Source organism: Neopsephotus bourkii, unplaced genomic scaffold (assembly GCF_033783945.1).
Source record: "Neopsephotus bourkii isolate Nb327-2 ecotype Australia unplaced genomic scaffold, CSIRO-AGI_Nbou_v1 NB_936, whole genome shotgun sequence".
NCBI classification, from domain to species: domain Eukaryota; kingdom Metazoa; phylum Chordata; class Aves; order Psittaciformes; family Psittacidae; genus Neopsephotus; species Neopsephotus bourkii.
In genome coordinates this window covers 542,439-559,337 of record NW_026901430.1, presented here as the reverse complement: position 1 = coordinate 559,337, position 16,899 = coordinate 542,439, and the positions used below count along the sequence as shown (strand labels likewise).

General features: G+C 44.8%; 1 protein-coding gene across 1 annotated transcript in view; it reads right to left on the bottom strand.

Annotated features, from left to right (window-relative positions):
• The window catches only part of PASD1 (PAS domain containing repressor 1), a 97,995-nt gene extending 83,217 nt beyond the window's left edge, over window positions 1–14,778 (bottom strand). Inside the window, exon 1 of the mRNA XM_061357988.1 lies at window positions 14,361–14,778. The gene's annotated coding sequence lies outside the window, so the exon portion shown is untranslated. The remainder of the gene's footprint in view (window positions 1–14,360) is intronic.
• Between the last annotated feature and the right edge of the window lie 2,121 nt (window positions 14,779–16,899).

Sequence of the window (16,899 nt, the reverse complement as noted above, 5' to 3'; positions counted from 1 at the left end):
GGCCAAGTTAAGATCAATAATCCTCTAAGGAATGAGGCTGGCGAGAACTAATGCTGGATATTTAGCATTTTAAATGCATGCCTCTCCTTAAAACTTTAGAGCTTCTAAATAGACACCTGGCTAGCTTCTGCTCCAGCATATATCAGGGTAGCTCCTCTGGAGGCAATGGAGCTGCATCTGTTTTTATCAGCTAAGAATCTGAGTCAGCCCTCTAAGAAGGGGACAAACAGAGAGTGAGCCATTCAACCCCTCGCTGCCTCATGTAATGCTGCTTCCCGCACCAAACACTCAGCACCTAGCAGGACTGGGGTCTTCAGGGTGAAGCTTAACATATATTCTCTGGTAGTTGCTGAACTGATTGCCAGCAGAGAGGGAACTGTAAGTCAGCGGTGATAACCAGGGCCCTGCTGAGCTGTCGCCAGTGGGGAACCTTTGCAGCTCTGAGAGGCTGATAGTGTCTCATAAATAACACATTTTCTAAGAGATGCTGCAGTTTGTCTTGCACTTCATGAAACAGTAAGAAAATGAGCTGTTCCCACCTTTGAAACACAGAGGCTCATGGATTTATTAGCTGCATTACCCACTCGCCCTTCTTTGAGCAACATATTTTTCCTCCAGTTGCAGAAAGTCAGATATTTTCAAGTCATGGGCAAGGAACATGAAGAGGCATGTGAAAACCATTGTGCTGCGGGTGGCCTTTAGAGGCTGCACAAACCATTTTCTGGGTGTGCTGCTGATGTGTTGTGATTAGATGCCATTTTAGCTTGGCAAGGAGCATTAAGCAATGCTATTCTTTCTCTGTCCTGCTACATCTGGTCCAGCAGCAGAACGCTCTCCGTGATTTAAGAGGAAGACTTTGCGAGGTGCAATCTTTCTTCAAATCCTCCTTTTTTTCTTTGATTTCTTTCATATGAGCTTTCAGAAGCACTGAAAACTCAATGAATCATTTGGCTGAATGGTCCACATAGTTTCCTCTTAAGTCAGCTTTGGCAGCGAGCCACTGAACATATTCTGAGGCTTTGCTTTGAGTAGTATTTTTGCTGGTGACATTACTCAAATATTCGCAGCCAGACCACCCATCCCTTATGTGCCCCACTCTTTGCACTTCACCAGTGGGACCAGGGCTGTGGGATCAGGCTGTAGAAATCTGAACAGAAAGGCACCGATCAATAGGAAAGCTTGCCTCCAACACCAAAGGAATTTCCCTTTGGATATAACATTATAACTGCCAACTGCTGATGCTGGGGCAGTCCAGCTGTGTGCCACTGGTGTCAATGGCAGTTGGATGCAATCTCTGGAGCAATCAGGCCCAGAAAAGGCTTGTGCCAGCCCTGTGGATGACGAAGCCACTGCTGCTGCCTTCGCACTCTGCTCGTGGGTGATGAGCCCGCAGCAGCAATGGGACAAGCTGCCTGCTTGCTCCCAAGCTGCCACCAGCCAGCACACAAGGGACCACAGGATCTAATGCTCAAGGCAGGTACAAACCCACATCCAGCATGAGTCAGCTTCACCTCCACAATCGCAGAACCATAGAATCACAGAAGCATTTAGGTTCAATAGACATTTAACAGCACTGAAATCCTCCTGCCCTTGTGCTCTTGCTGTGAAGGTGGCTGCAACTCTGTTCCTTGTGCTCCCAGACAGGTTTCCCATCCTCAGCCTGGCACTTTGCTCTCTTTCAGGGATCTGATCCTGTCAAAAGCTGACATCTATCCACATGACCAGCAACACAGTCATGAGCTCTGGCTTTGTAGAGGCTTAAAATGACAGAGCTCTGATGGGGGGAGGAACCAGTTTTGGGCAATGAAGTGCAAGCAGCTGGGGGTGTTTCAAACAGAGTGGAGCCTGAATCAAAACTCCTTTACTGCCAAATTCACTATTCTGAGCCAGATTCTAGGTCTGCAGGTGTCCTGATGAATTTTCTCTAAAACAACCCTGGATGTGGGAGCAAATTCTCTCAGTACTCAATCCTGAGTGACCTCCTGTCCCTGCACCCTCCCAGTGAGTTTAGGCAGTTTTTGACTTCAAGCTAACCGTTTAAAAAGGACAGACTTCTTCCTAACAACGGGGTTCCAAAAACTTTTCGTTTCAAAAGAAGGAAGCTGCCATGAAGCACGCATGCTGCAAACTGCTATCTGTTGCTTGTACAGGAGGGTAAGTTCAATCAAACACATCTTGCTGTTTTCAAGCACTGCTTGCGTTCATTTTAGACTCATTTTAGCATGGCAGGTCACGGCGGTATAAACATTGTGGGGAAAAAAAGACCGAGCTGGCAAACAGTCAGAACTTGCTGTTCCTGACCCAGTAACCTACTTTTGAGCACCATGTAACATGAAAGCCACCCCTAGCTCAGACTGCGACGTCATCTCTTACTTAACTCCTTAAAGGAAAATAGTGGGTCTGGCTGGGAGGAGCTGGATGAGTTGTGGTCATTGGCCATTCTGGCCACAAAAGTCATTTTAGGTTAGAAAGGACCACAGAGAGCGGTTTCTAACCTCAAGTCATCCATTGGCAGAACTCGGACATGGGAATCCATCATGCTGACACATAAAGCAACAGTGGATTTTGTCTACAGCATCAGTGCCACCGTCAGCACCATGGCCATGGGTAAAGAAACTGCCCAAGGGAACACGTCACAACGGAGACCTGTTTTACCTCTGTAGTGCTGCTTTAGCTGCTTTCACTCCAAATCTCTCATCCTGACCTGATGCAGTATTCAGAGACCACATAGCTCAGTCTTTAACTGCATGGAAGACTTGAGGACCTCTCTGACCAGCAAAAGGTGCTCTATCATGAGCTCTCCATGCCTGTTCTCCCTTCAACAGAGCCAACAGCCATCAACACCCACCAGCCTTGGGATGGCATCCTCCTTCCTCTTCCTCTCTTTGCTCCCAACATTTCTCCCCATCTCAGGCTTCCCTTCAATCCAAGCAGCAGCCAAGCTGACCCCATGCTTGTATACTTTGCCAGCTCTGTTCTGGTTAACGATGGATGTTGAGGAACTGCTAAATATAGGAGGTAATAGATGTATTTTCTAGGATATACAGGATCACTTTTCTCCAGCGCAACTCCTCGAGTACTGGGAATGTTCTCCTGCAACTTATTTATAGTTTCTCTTCATTTTTTAATGTCAAAAGTGACATCGTTGTTTGAAATACACCTGGATACAATGTCAGTAACCTGCAGACAAGACATGCAGTAACCTGTGGTACCATCATCCAGAGACAGTTCACACATGACACCTGCTGTCCCCAGATGGGTCAGGCAACAAACACCAGCCGCAAAGTTAGTATCTGTGTCATGGCATGATGGATCATCTATTTTCATATCATATTCCTGGGACTTTCAGGGACAAAACCCCACCCAAATAATCCCATTATACTAATGCTACTCTCCTGACAGAGCAAAGGAGGAGAGCTGGATCATTGGCTCAACACTAAAGCAGAAAGTAGTAAAACAACTTGCTGGGTGTTCTGGTAGCCTCTATTGAGCTTGTGGAAAGAGAGAGGGCAGCTCTTGCAGCACATGGCAGAAGCATGAATGGAGAATTATTCTGAAGCCCAGAAAAAGGAATTGTAGTTACAAAACTTCCATGAGTGCCAGGGTGTCCAGCACATTGAAGGACAACAGAGACCTTAATGGGGACCCTGTTCAGCAGCACTGTCAGTATTTTGTTTGCCTAAAGCCATCAGGAGTTTTCCCATCAAAACACAAATGGAGCTGGATCAGAGGTAAAGTTTCCAGGCAGTTTTCTACTAGAAATAAATGAAGTGCAGAAACAGATGATCATACTCACCCAGTGTTGTTTGAAACTATATCTGCCTCTGTGAATACCCTTAGAAATCAGTGTTTAATACTAGCCAGTGAGAAGCAAAAGATAAACTGGAGACTAAATTCAGGCTTAACATCTGAAAGGATTAATATTTCACTGAACATCAGGGAAAACAAGTAAGATTTGTAAGACAGAGTAAGAGAAATCACAGGAAGAGCTCTTTAGGGCTACCAGCCCCCTAGAACACATGAAATTTCAGTAGACAGACAAAAATCAGGAGGCAGATGAAAGAATAGTTATAAAGAGGTCCAGAGAAAATCATCACCCTGTACAATTTCTATATCAAAGTGCAGGTGATGACTACAGACAAACAAGCCAGTAATAAACTATTCATAGTATCAGAGCAGTAAATGTAGAGGGATACGGGGAACAATTAACAACTATTATGCCTTTTCTTGCATTATCTGGGAAAAACTATGCATCTACTCTATCTCCTTATGACCATCTGGAAAAATATTCATCGTACCAGGGTGTTAAAAGACTGTTTATAGCAATCTGATGCCTTGGAATAACAAAGTTGACAAATTTGAACAGAGAAGGAATCAGAAGCATTTCCACAGTATTTATACCTATATACATATATCATGTCTTCTGGTTCAACAGCACTGTCAACCAGTGTATTGTTACTGAGCCATTTTCAAGGCAAATCCATTGCAACCCACCAAATTTCAGCATTGGTAAATGCAAAGTGATTTTTTCATTTTGGCATTGCAATGCTTATGTGTTTGAAAAATATAGCCCTGAATTTCCTACATAGCTGAAGCCAGTGCTTGCCCCAACTATCACTTGATGTTATTTGTTTAGGCCCTTATTCACCAAACGCTATAGTGAAACTTGAGCTCATGCTTAGGCTCATCCCTATTCCACAAAGTGCTGCTGTGCAAGTTGGAAATCCAGTCTAGCTTTCAAAGCTTTTGTGTTTCAATAGCTTTCATTCAGCAAGGGGAAAGATTCTAAATGGTACCCATATTATTTCTAACATGGCTCAACTTCCTTGGTTTAGCATGTTCACAAGGAAAACAATTATAAGCACAGCATCCAGCTCAAAAAGATGATAACCTCCACAGACCTCCTGCCAGAACAGCTGAACAAAATCACCCCAAACAAAACTAATGGCTTTAGCATGCATTTATGGGAGGGTGTTCTGCATCAGTACTGCTGCAGAAATAACTTCTGGTAGAGCTCAATGGAAACTTGGGGTTAAGTGACTGAGACGAAGCCAGGCTGCAGAACTGTCCCCCGCATGCTGGCAGGAGCACTGACTGCTTTCCTGCTTCCAGAAACAAATCCTGGCTTGTGTAAACATAGACACGCTTCTGAGAGCCAGCAGTAGCTCCCATGCTATCAGTGTTCCCTTCAGGCTATGTTCTCTTCTAACAACGATAAAGACCTAAGCACTGGATAGATCTAAGGAATTTAGTTTCAAATAACATTGGAAACTAAATTATTCCAACAAACCCTTGGTTCAGTGCAGGCCAAGCAATCAGTGACCAGCTGGATTTCCAGAACACACTGTGCATGGCACTGGGACACAAAACCCACGGCCAGATTCACATCAGACAAATAGTGTTACACTTCTGAAAAGTGTCTCAGGAAATACAGACTGAAAAGCCCAGAATAGGCCCAGTTTCCAAGAAATGTTCAATGTCCAAAACAAATGGACCTACATAAACCAAGACTCACTCCTGCCCAAGACAGTCACTATTGCCTTTTTTGTTGTGTGCCACTGGCTTTACGAAATGCCACCTTCCTGTGAGATGAGCTATTTTTAGGGATGGATTTGTAGGGATGCCAGTTTTCCAGCCTCTGTAATTTAATTTAATTTAATGAAGTTCTTTGATGTGTCCATGTTTTCTTTTTTATTATTATTATTAATTTATTCTGAATTGCAGCAAAGGCCCAGATTACAAGGAAACCGAACCTTACTTGAAAAGTAAAACTTCTGGATGAGGATCCTTTAAAGGCTTCAGTAGTACAGCAGTATTCAGTAAAAATTTTCTACCTACACAGCAAGCACCTGAGAAATCAACAACTCAAAACCTTCTGTCTTCCTCAGCTTCATAGAGGAAAAGATGCACTACAAGGCTGATCCACTGGCACAGACAAGAAAAGAATGGCAGCTTTTAGTGAATTCTACTGTATGTGATTAAAAAGAAAATACAACCATAGAATCATAGAATAGTTAGGGTTGGAAAGGACCTTAAGATCATCTAGTTCCAACCCTCTGCCATGGGCAGGGACATCTCGCGCTAAACCATATCACCCAAGGCTCTGTCCAGCCTGGCCTTGAACATTCAGGGATGGAGCATTCACAGCTTCCTTGGGCAACCCATTCCAGTGCCTCACCACCCTCACAGTAAAGAACTTCTTCCTTATATCCAATCTAAACTTCCCCTGTTTAAGTTTGAACCTGTTACCCCTTGTCCTCTCACTACAGTCCCTAATGAAGAGTCCCTCCCCAGCATCCCTGTAGGCCCCCTTCAGACACTGGAAGGCTGCTATGAGGTCTCCACGCAGTCTTCTCTTCTCCAGGCTGAACAGTCCCAACTTTCTCAGCCTGTCTTCATACAGGAGGTGCTCCAGCCCCTGATCATCCTCGTGGCCTCCTCTGGACTTGTTCCAACAGTTCCATGTCCTTTTTATGTTGAGGACACCAGAACTGTACTGAAGGTTTTTAAAGTTACTTTCTAGAGCTGGTCACAATTTGTACATAATATTTAATAAAAAAAACAAAACAAAACAAAACAACAAACCAACAAACAACCCATAGCATTAAGGAAAACCTTCCTTACATCTGTCTTACATTGCTTGGAGGATTTATTCTCATACCTTTCCCATCAAGTACTTTTAACTGACAGTACTGCTTGTCATTGACCCTCTGAGAACATGGATTTTACGACCACAGCAGCAAACACGTGGCCATCTTCTATGAAAATAGACCATGAAAGGATTTTTTAGACTACATCTCTGATGCCCTACCTCTGCTTTAAACACAAGTTGTAGCCTCTAAATCAATTGGACAATGGGAGCTTAACCATCATGGTAAGCAAGTACCAGTCTGAACATGCAAGGCCTAATATGCTTTGAGGAATCACTTCTTTGGGGTGCTTTCCAGAACTATCCACAGGTTCCTCAGCACAGACTTCAAGCTTCAGTAAGTGGATCTCCCGTCTAGCAGGTGGGCTAATCTGGGGAGTGCTTTTTAGGCATAAAGGCCTCACTGCATCTCTCCAATTGCAGCATGCTCATCTTCAGAGGCTTCATACTAGAGAGCCATCTAAAGAATATTCAGAACTCTAGTCTGTCCATCAGCTCCTAAGTAAATGCTAAAGCCGTCCCAACCCAATTGCTGAAGACTGCAGAGAACACACAAACCAAATATATAAGCCAACCAGTAAACATTTCTACCTTAAAAAACATGCATGAACTCATAAGTACCATTCCAACCAGAAACATCTTCACTTTTTGAGAACCAAAAGGTAATTTCAAGAAATACTTCCTCCTGAAGATAAAAAGTGTCATGATGGTAAGCTACCAATGACAAACTGCTTGAAATTCAGAAGAGCAATAACCACCTTCAGCTTTGCTATGTTTAGCAGTCGGTAATCAAAACACATCCCAGGGTAAACACCAGAGGAGCTGGGCATGCACTTCCCCAGGGTTCCTCTCTGTGACCCCGTTTCCCTGATGCTATTGCTTTATCCTCATTATAACATAAACATTATAACGTAAAGGACATAAACATCTTGTACATTAAAATGCTCATGACTTTTATGAGCAGCCTGATTCAGCAGCCCTCAGGGTGCAGTTTCATGACCAGCTCAAACAAATCTTGCCCTTGCAAAAGAACTTCCGCCACTCCCAGCCTCCCTTGCATGGAAAATCATGTTTGCATGGCTGAAAGCTAATGCTGGAAGAAAACTTTTTAAAAGATCAGCTTTAACCCAGCTACTTGTGAATTAGCATCCTTGGTTGCATAACCCATCATCTATGATGGTCACCAAAGGGTCTCACATGCTCCCCGGTGTCTGTAGGAAATGGGGAGAACTCAGGTATGTATCTCAGAAGCCTGTAACTGTTGGTGGTGGAGGTGGGCTGACAGCCAGGAATTCTGCACTGACCCTAATGCTCTGCCATGAAGTTAATTTAATAAGTCATTTAATCTCTCCTCTCCTTTTCCTGACAGCATGTAAAACCACTTTCCTGTTTTGTTTTCTTAAGCTTTAACTTCAGAAGTCATGTAGGCACATCTCTGCTTTTGAGTGTTGTGGATCTCCTTGTGGGGATGAACAAAAGAAAAGGCCTCCTGAAGCTCCTTTTGTATAGTCCCATAATTTCACAATGCATGTTGTAACTGAAGCTTTCAAACTCTACACATTACCTACTGCCCCAGCTTAACACAGCACTCCAACCTCATGTAGAGCTGCTCATGCAGCCACAGGAAAGACAACAGTATCAGCAAGCACCCTCAACATGTGAAGCACTGCATAGACAACAGGACAATGTAAAAGGAATGAAACTACTAAATCCCACAGGAACAGTTATTTAAAGCAGATACGAAGACTTGTGAAAAGGAAACTGTACACAGTGTTCAGCACTGAGTTTTATTGTCCCATAAAGCTCAGCACTCTGCCCCATATGCTGCAGCGTCATCTGAAGAAGCTGTAGCTACAATCTGATATTTGCAGCTATAAAAACTTCTGTAGCACAAAGGTTGCCAAAGATCAAGGAGCCGGTTCAGCAACAGACTTAGTTAAGCAGCATCTCCATCATATCACATTATTAATCTGCTCTACAGGGATCTGCTATGCACTTTGGCCAAATAAGGGCCAAAATGGGGTCCATTTTTGAATGACATGCTGTGTGAAGTCTCACTTGTAAAAAGAGAGGGAGAAACCTACCTTTTTTCCTACCATGGAAGCATGAAAGGATAGTTGTGCCCAATGCAGCATCACGGAAGAACGACCTCAAGCTGAAGCAGTAGGAGGCTGTGCAGGAAGGTATCAGCAGAAGCAGGTGCCCACACCTTCCTCCCTCCCTAAACCCACCACACAGCCATCGCAAAGCCCATGGGCTGCACTTGCACTGGTGCAGGTGAGGTCCTAGTGGGATCCCAAGGTTAGGAATTGTCATCTTGCTATAAAAGAAATAGAAAGAGAGAGCCAAGAGCCTCCTTATGTGGCACTTGCTGCAGCACCCACCTGTGAAAGCTTCACTGAGATTCCCTTGCTGCGGATCAGGTCTCACAGCATCTCCCTTTCCTGCATTAGGCTCTGTTCCAGCCCCTGGGGTTGCTTGTGAATCCACGCTGCATTGCTAAGCAATGTACAAGGATACATTTTCTGACGAAGTGTATGTCTCTTCTGCTGCTCAGAAGTCCTGCTTTATCATTGCTCAGGGATGAGGGTCTACAAGCCCTAGAGCAGACACACAGATTGAGTTTGTTCTGCAAAGCTGATGACTGCTCTGCTCCTTAGCTTTTTACGTGCCTTTGAGACAATGGTTTCCAAGGGACAACTGTGTTCTTCAGGAAAGCAGACTCCAAATTTGACTTTGGGTAGAGCCCTAAGGTGGATTAGACTGTCATTCTGCCCACCTCAACTGCAGGCTGTAAGCGGCTTACTTGCAATATGACAGATTTAGCAAAAGTGACAGTTGCTTGCTGTCCAATATCATTAGCTTGCCTTGCTGCAAGAGCTCAGACATGGTGCTCCATCTCCTTACAAAATCAGCTTATTAATAAGCATACAGCCTGGTACACTATTTTCCATGCAGCTGAAGCAGTACTTTGAGCAGGAGGCTGCCCAATCCACCCATCTATGGAGACTCAAATTCACATTCTAGCCAAGATGAGGTCAGAACAACAAACAAGCTCAATCAACTAGCATGTGAGAGGGAAAGAGATGGCTAAGCATCTGTGCTTACCTTTATTACTCATCCTTTGTTTCTTTTATTACTCGGGTCCTCAAGTCTATGGAAGGGATAGCAATCTAATCAAAAGGTTGCTGAAGTCAATGAAAACATTGCAATTTATTGTTCTGCCTTAGGCTCAGCTCCCCAAGGTATCAGACACCATCAGCACCCTCCTTTCCCTGGCCAGCAGGGCTCAGCACCTTCCCAAGGTGCTCTGTGTCAGCAGTTAAGAGCCAGACTGCTCTTCCAGGTAGGAGGATGTACACAGAAGACAACTTTTGCTTCCTATGTACACATGTTTGCGTTGTAATGTTGAAACAAGCTTGGTAGTAATTAGATATCTTTTAATTCCTGCAAAAGTTTGCCGACTCAATCGGATTTTGGCAAACGATACATTTGTACTAAAGGCTCACTTATTTTAAAAAGGTTAATCTAAAGAACAGAGTCAGTTTCACTGATGATGACATTCAAAAATAACACAGTCAAACCTACAATTTCCCCTTTACAGCCAGGCGGGCAGGACTCCGTGCTGAACCATTCCCTCCCCTACTACACAGAACTGTGGACCTGCATGGTCATGGCACACTTCATGTAATGCAGCCCAGGAGAATGGTTTCCCAAAGGTCTTCACATTAATCCCAAGGCCAGGTAATTCTACAGTAATTCCAAGTGGAAAAAAATGAAATGTTTTTATTTTAACATATACTTGTGGAGAAAAAATATCCCACCATTTTACAATGAGGGGAGGAAAGTAAAATGTATTGACCATTTAAAGGCCAAAATCACACCGGGGCAGATAGACAGCAACATGAACCCACTCACCAGCCCACCCAGCTCAGATTCTCTGAATCATTCTCTCCATTCTTCTACACTGCTTGGCCCAAAAACTTCTCAAAGACTTTTCTTCACCTACCCTTGCTGAATAAATGTGTGTAAACATTTACAGTACTCAGATTCAATGAACAGGCAAGGAGATTTAAGAAGGTGGCACGAAGAACACACTATTAAGTTGTCAAGGTTTTCGAAAGGAAACCTCCTATTATCTGAAAGCCTCTTAGCACAGTCAGTACCCATCCCTTCCCTCTACTTCTATGACTGATGCCTTCATCTAAGTCTTTATGGATATTTATAACCTTAGAATTGGGTTAACACTGCAAGTTTTTAGGCTTATCTGAGTGTCACCACATGCTTTTAACAAGGAGCTAACCTGGATGCTAGGTGAGATTTTGATTTGTTCTAGCAACATGGAATAACGCAAGTCCAGGAACTGTCCTCCACACTAGAGGTGCTGAAAGAGCTTCTGACAGGTGGTGATATTGAAAGAACCTCACACTTCTGTTGCTTTCTCATGACCACCAAAAGATGAGTCCACCTTTATCATCCGCATGCTGGTAAAAGAACTACAAGGTCTCACAACTCCACTGCAGTTTTGCAGTTCTGGGGGAACTGCTGCATTGCTGATCCGTGCTGAACTAACTTGTTTCTCCCTCCGGAAAGGCAATCATAAGTTTCTGTTCATCCTCCTGCCGAGCAAGAGAGAAATTACCTCAAGGAGCACAATCTTAGAGGTGTGGTTAACTCCTTGCATCAATGTTAAAGTTCCCAGCAAGGCTGCCCATCACTTACAATCATTATAATGATTTTTATGACTAATGATATACATTTAGCAGTCTTTCTTTCCTGGCTAGTCCTGTACTTGCTTCTATTCAACTGAACCTACCTCAGAAGTAGGAAGCCTGATAGACTGAAGCTATGCTTTTCAGACCTCATGTGACTGAAACTGTTCCAGTTCAGTTTTAAGCCCAGGACCAAACTGGCTCATTTGCTTCGAACCAGATGAAACCATCTCACATATAAAACTGAAGTGGGTGAAACAAAGACAGCCTGTCTCCAAGGATCTCCTTTTCCCTTGCCAGAGCACAGCACCCCTTCGAATTTCAATATTGTCCACTGCTGCTGATTCCTACATCTGGCACAAACAAGGGATGATGCAGCACAGGAGAGGGAGGGAGAGGAGAGACGGGAGTGTGCAGTATGGCACCGTGCTTTGGGTCCTGGGAATGGGTCCCTGCTGGGGAACAGGTGTAACAGACACTAGATTTCAGCTGGACTGCTATCCCAGACAAGAACCAGACCATGTTTTGGTTTGGTTCTGGTTTGGATTAACTAATCCAAGCCAAAACCCCCACTGAAATCAGGCTTGGTTCCTGCATGAGTGAAAAAAGGCAACAATCCCAGCTAACTCGCAGTTCCGTGCCATGCGCTAAGCTCTCACTAGGCAGCACTGTGTGCCACTTCAGGGCTCTGGTCATCTGAACTGCTTCTTCCATTTTGACCAGTCCTGTCCACAGGCAGCTGTTACTGGGATACAGTCCTGCTCCATTAAACCTCTTGCACTTCAACACCAGGCAACCTGCAGGTCAAAGAATCTTCTATTTGCCTCTGGCTGGCATCCCTTGGGAGCTGGTCAGCAAGAGAGCTCTCAATACCTAAACACTAATAGTGTTTTCAAATCTGTGATCCATTTGTGGCCCAGGGAATGAGCCCAGTGGGATCCAGAATGGAGCCCCAAGCCAGATTTTAACAAACCCATTGTGCCACATGCATGCTCCTCCTTGTTCTTCTCTCCTGATTCTTGGAGCACCACGGAAACCCACAGCTGTGATCTCAGGAGCACATCCAAAGTAATAAAAGCATGAATCATACCTTGTAATTACCACCCACCCACAGTCTTCCCCAGGGCAAAACCCAGAGTGAGTGCAGACCCCAGACAGGATCATGACTGTAGGCCAGTCCTAGGGTGATCTTTACCGTACTACATAGCCTGCAGTAAGAAACAGCTCCTGCCTCAACCTGTCTTCACGAATAATGTTTTTTATTAGTTGCACCCTCTTATAGGGGCAACTGATGATTCTTCCTGATGTAATGAGGCGTTTTTGCAGCACAGAGAAGCCACCTCCACTGGTGTAGAGATGCTTATACACCACGCTTGCCACCAAGTGCGATTTCATTAGCTCATTTTCCTTCCCAGGGTCCAAGTCCTGGACATTGTGACCGCTAGCTTCAGTCAGCCCTGCTGTGCACCTGCAGGGTGCCTGGGGTAGGGGTGAAAAACATCAGGGAGATGCTCTCTGCAAAACTCATGCAACAAACCAGAGGAGGACTGGTAATGCAAGATGCAAGAGCAGTGGCCACTGCACATCCAAGTGCCCACAAGCGCAGACGCTCAGTGTAAAAACTGTTTAGCTACCAGTCCTCATGCAGCTCACCGAGTTTGCAGTGAGGCACTGCCCTCAGATTAAGTCTCCTCTGTTTACACACATCTCCTCACACAAGGGCCACATAACCAAATGGGGACCATCCAGATCTATGGGACCACCAGACCCAAGCACAATGAGAGAGGGAGAGCAAAGATGAAATGATGCGGGCCCCAGTAGTTTGTTATTGCAGCTGAATCTTGGAAGGAGCAAATGCAAAAGCCAAAGTGACAGGAATTGCAGCATCAAGTACCTTTTAGATGATAACAAAGAAAAAGATGAGACTAAAAGCTGAGCACAGGAGACTTGCAGTGCTAGGGAAATAGAAGCTTGTATCTAATACCAAGTGATTTTCCTCTTAACACAGTTCATTTTAGGACAGCGCTCACCCTCGCAATGCCAGTCCCACAGCCTGAGGCTGCTCCGATTTAGGCACCTGACTGTTCAGGAACAAACATTTCTCTTTGTGAATAATTTAGATTCCCTTGTTTATTTAGGTTTCATTTGGGCTCTGTTTCTTGCTGTTTGAACCTTCTGAGCTTACAGCTAACTGGGCTGGGGATGTACAGACCCCCTCCGCAGCCCTTCCATTTCTGTAAGGGAACCATCGGTTTCACCCGTAACTCCCCACATACTTTAAGCACATACAGAGCAAGCATAACCCCTGTAACATAACCCCCAAAATATCAGACATTCTCTTTGTTGTTCATCTTGCTGCAAACTGAGATTACTTCCTGCTTTGAGATGCATATTTGACAGTAGCTCCACAAGAGTGCTAAGCACACAAATAACTCTTCTGTGGCAGTGGCAAGCATGTCCAGACCAATAGCTCCAGACTTAAATCAAAATAGACATGGGTATCTGACACTCACGGACACAGCTATGCAACATGAACTCGACACCAACACTGCCACTTGGACAAGCAAACATACCAGCTGAGCTGCAAAGAGACATAACTCTGCAAGTGCAGAAAACAACAGCAAAGCCCCAGCAAGTTGCATTCTGAATGGTGTCAACATCTTGCAGTTGTCAGATATAAAGCATTTCACTGCCTGAACACAGCCTTCTGAAAAGTGTTATTACCACGATTCTTAACAGTGCTCCAGAGATATAAGAAGAAGCCAGGAAAACAGTACAGACAAGTTACACAGCTGTTTCTCAAAGCAGCAATATCCTAAATAGATCTGTTCCAGGCAACGTGCTCACTGTGCAGAGTGGCCGACATGCCTGAGGCACCACCACCTGTACCCCCATCTCAGCCTGTAGTTTGGAGCCCCTTTTCAGCACTGTACACACTACTACATACATGTGCACCCCGCCACACACACCACCCCGAGAGAAACACATTCCTGACTTACCCTTTAGGCAGGCAGCAGCCCCAGACCCTTGGAACCTCCTGCAGAAGAGTTGATGGAGTTTTACCTCGTTACCCAGCGAGGGTGTTATGTAAGTGGCACCGTTTCTGCAGGCAGCGGGGATGCACCAGCCGCGCTTCCCGGCGCGCATCCCTCTCCTCCTCCCCATCCCACATGGACAAGTCTGGCAACGGCTGCACCACGGCCCGCCAGGGAGGGGCAAGGTGGGCTTCAGGGTGCTGGTGGAAAACAAAGCTAATGGAATCAAAGAAAGTTCAAAAGGTGCCTGACATATATTAAAAGGCATTGCTACTATTAAAGGATGCGGTGCAACGGTATCATGTTCCTTAGCCTGCTGAAAGCAGCTTGGCCTAGATTTTCCTGTACTGTTTGATGTGACCATTCATGCAAACAAGAGTAAAACTTTCTCTCTGCTTTTAATTAAGCCAAAAAAAATAAAAAAAATACATGTACAAAAGACCTTTTCCTGCTGTCATCTGGGTCTTCTGAGCTACCGTTAGAGAATATGCAGGAATCAGCCCCATTGATTAAACTATTATTAGCAGTGCAGGACAAACCCCATGCCCTGCACTTCTGGACTAGATGCAGAAAAAAAAACCAAAACAAAACTAAAAGCCAAAAACATTATTTTACCAAAGGCTGAGTTGGTATTTTAGCAAGGAAAAGTGGAAACATTCTCTAGCACACTGGGCAGAAGCAAAGAACACAGCATTTTAATCTGCAGAAATCAAGATAAATAAATGACATTATTGCCTTTGCTCTGTTCTCACAGACAAAACCTGTCCAGCTTTTATAAGACAGGTGATGGTGCCCACGAACCATTGGTGGACACAGCCCACAGCCCACAAATGATAGGGGGTCTAGCTTCAGGACAGACATAAAACTCTTATGTAAGCCATAATCCTCTCACAGACTCCTTATTCAGTGATTTTAAGGTCTGCGCTTTAGGAGCCTGCTGGCATCCCAGTGCTTTTTAACCAATTTGGCAATGGGGAGACTTCAGTTGCAGTCACTGACACCAGTGTTATCGTCAGTGCCCAGCACTACTTCATGGGGTTTTGGATCGTACAGCATTTCTGTACGTGAGTGTTTTGGTCCTCTGCAGAATTGGCACTGTTGCTATCTGTGCTGAGTGAATCACCAGGATTAATCTCCTGCAGGGTTCACTGAGGCTAACGATAATCAAGTTAAATTTACACTATATGATCAGAGTTTAATTAGGTACTGTTATACAACCCCTATTAATTACAGTGATAATACCCTTATGAAATGCAGATGGGAGGGTGGGGCTGTGGTCAAGCAGGGGCTCAGATGACTTTAGGAAAAAGACGCATTAAAATGCTCTGTGTGTACCTTTAGTTACTTGCTTGTCTGTGCCAGTGCTCAAGATGAAACAAAAAGCTTAAAAATATACATATACAATCCTACGAATTGTAAATCTAGAAGACAGGATTAAAGACCTCCCACGTTACCTTTTGTTTACTCCAAGAAGTACGATTGCCATTTAAAATCCCAGAGGCAGAATCATCATTATCTTGCTGTGCTCAAAATCCTACCCAGAAAAGCCTTTGAACTGAGACATTAACTCACTTGAAACCAAGGCAGGTCTTCCCAATATTATTAAAGTTTCTCTCTCCTTCCCTGAGTTTACCTCTCCAGATGAACTGTTGGTCAGAGCAGATACCAGCTCATGTTTGACATTGGTTCTGTACAGGCACAACCTGCCCTAGGACACAGACCCCATGTACGCCTACGTGGCTACTCCTCTTCATGCTCCTGCAGAGCCTTGGGAGGATGCTGTGGGGAGAGGGGACTAACCTGAGCCCCTTGCTGAGCTACTACAAACCAGGGTGTCTCTGCCGATGAGGTGCAGCCAGGGGGACACCGCATCACAAGTGCATGAGCAAGCTCCAGCTTTCAGTTCACACTACTGGCTGTGTTGGGAGACAGATTGCAGAGTGTGAAATTTCAAACCTGAGACTAGGTCTTTATTTTCAGTAAATCTTGCCTGAGGTCTCTTAGAGAAAGAGCAAAGCTTGTGCTGTGTGCTCCGATTTAGCATCTCCTGCATGTGTTGGATGGCTTCAGTGAAACATGCGAAAACCTGTGAGAGACTGTGTGCTGCTGCTGCCACTCACGTGGTAACACCAAAACTCTGGCCTTGCACTCATGTGGTCAAAGATGCAGGCAAAGAGCTCCATTAAATAAATAAGCAACACAAAGAGCAAGGCCTCTTGGCAAGAACAGGTGCTGTTCTTGAACACAGACACCTGTATGAGCCTCCTGCATCCAGGCTCTCGATCCTCTGCAAATCACTGCTCGGTGCCTGTGCCCCAGGGGAACCCCTGGCACTTTGCCATGGCTGCCACTGCTGATTATTTATTTAAAACCCCACAAAATAGGGAACACACTTCCTTCTTCTTTAGGTTTTTTCACCCACTTCACCAGACAGCAGCGAACTAGCAAAACCAGCACACCTCAGCACTCCCACTTTGCACAAAAACATGTAAAACAAGCAGTA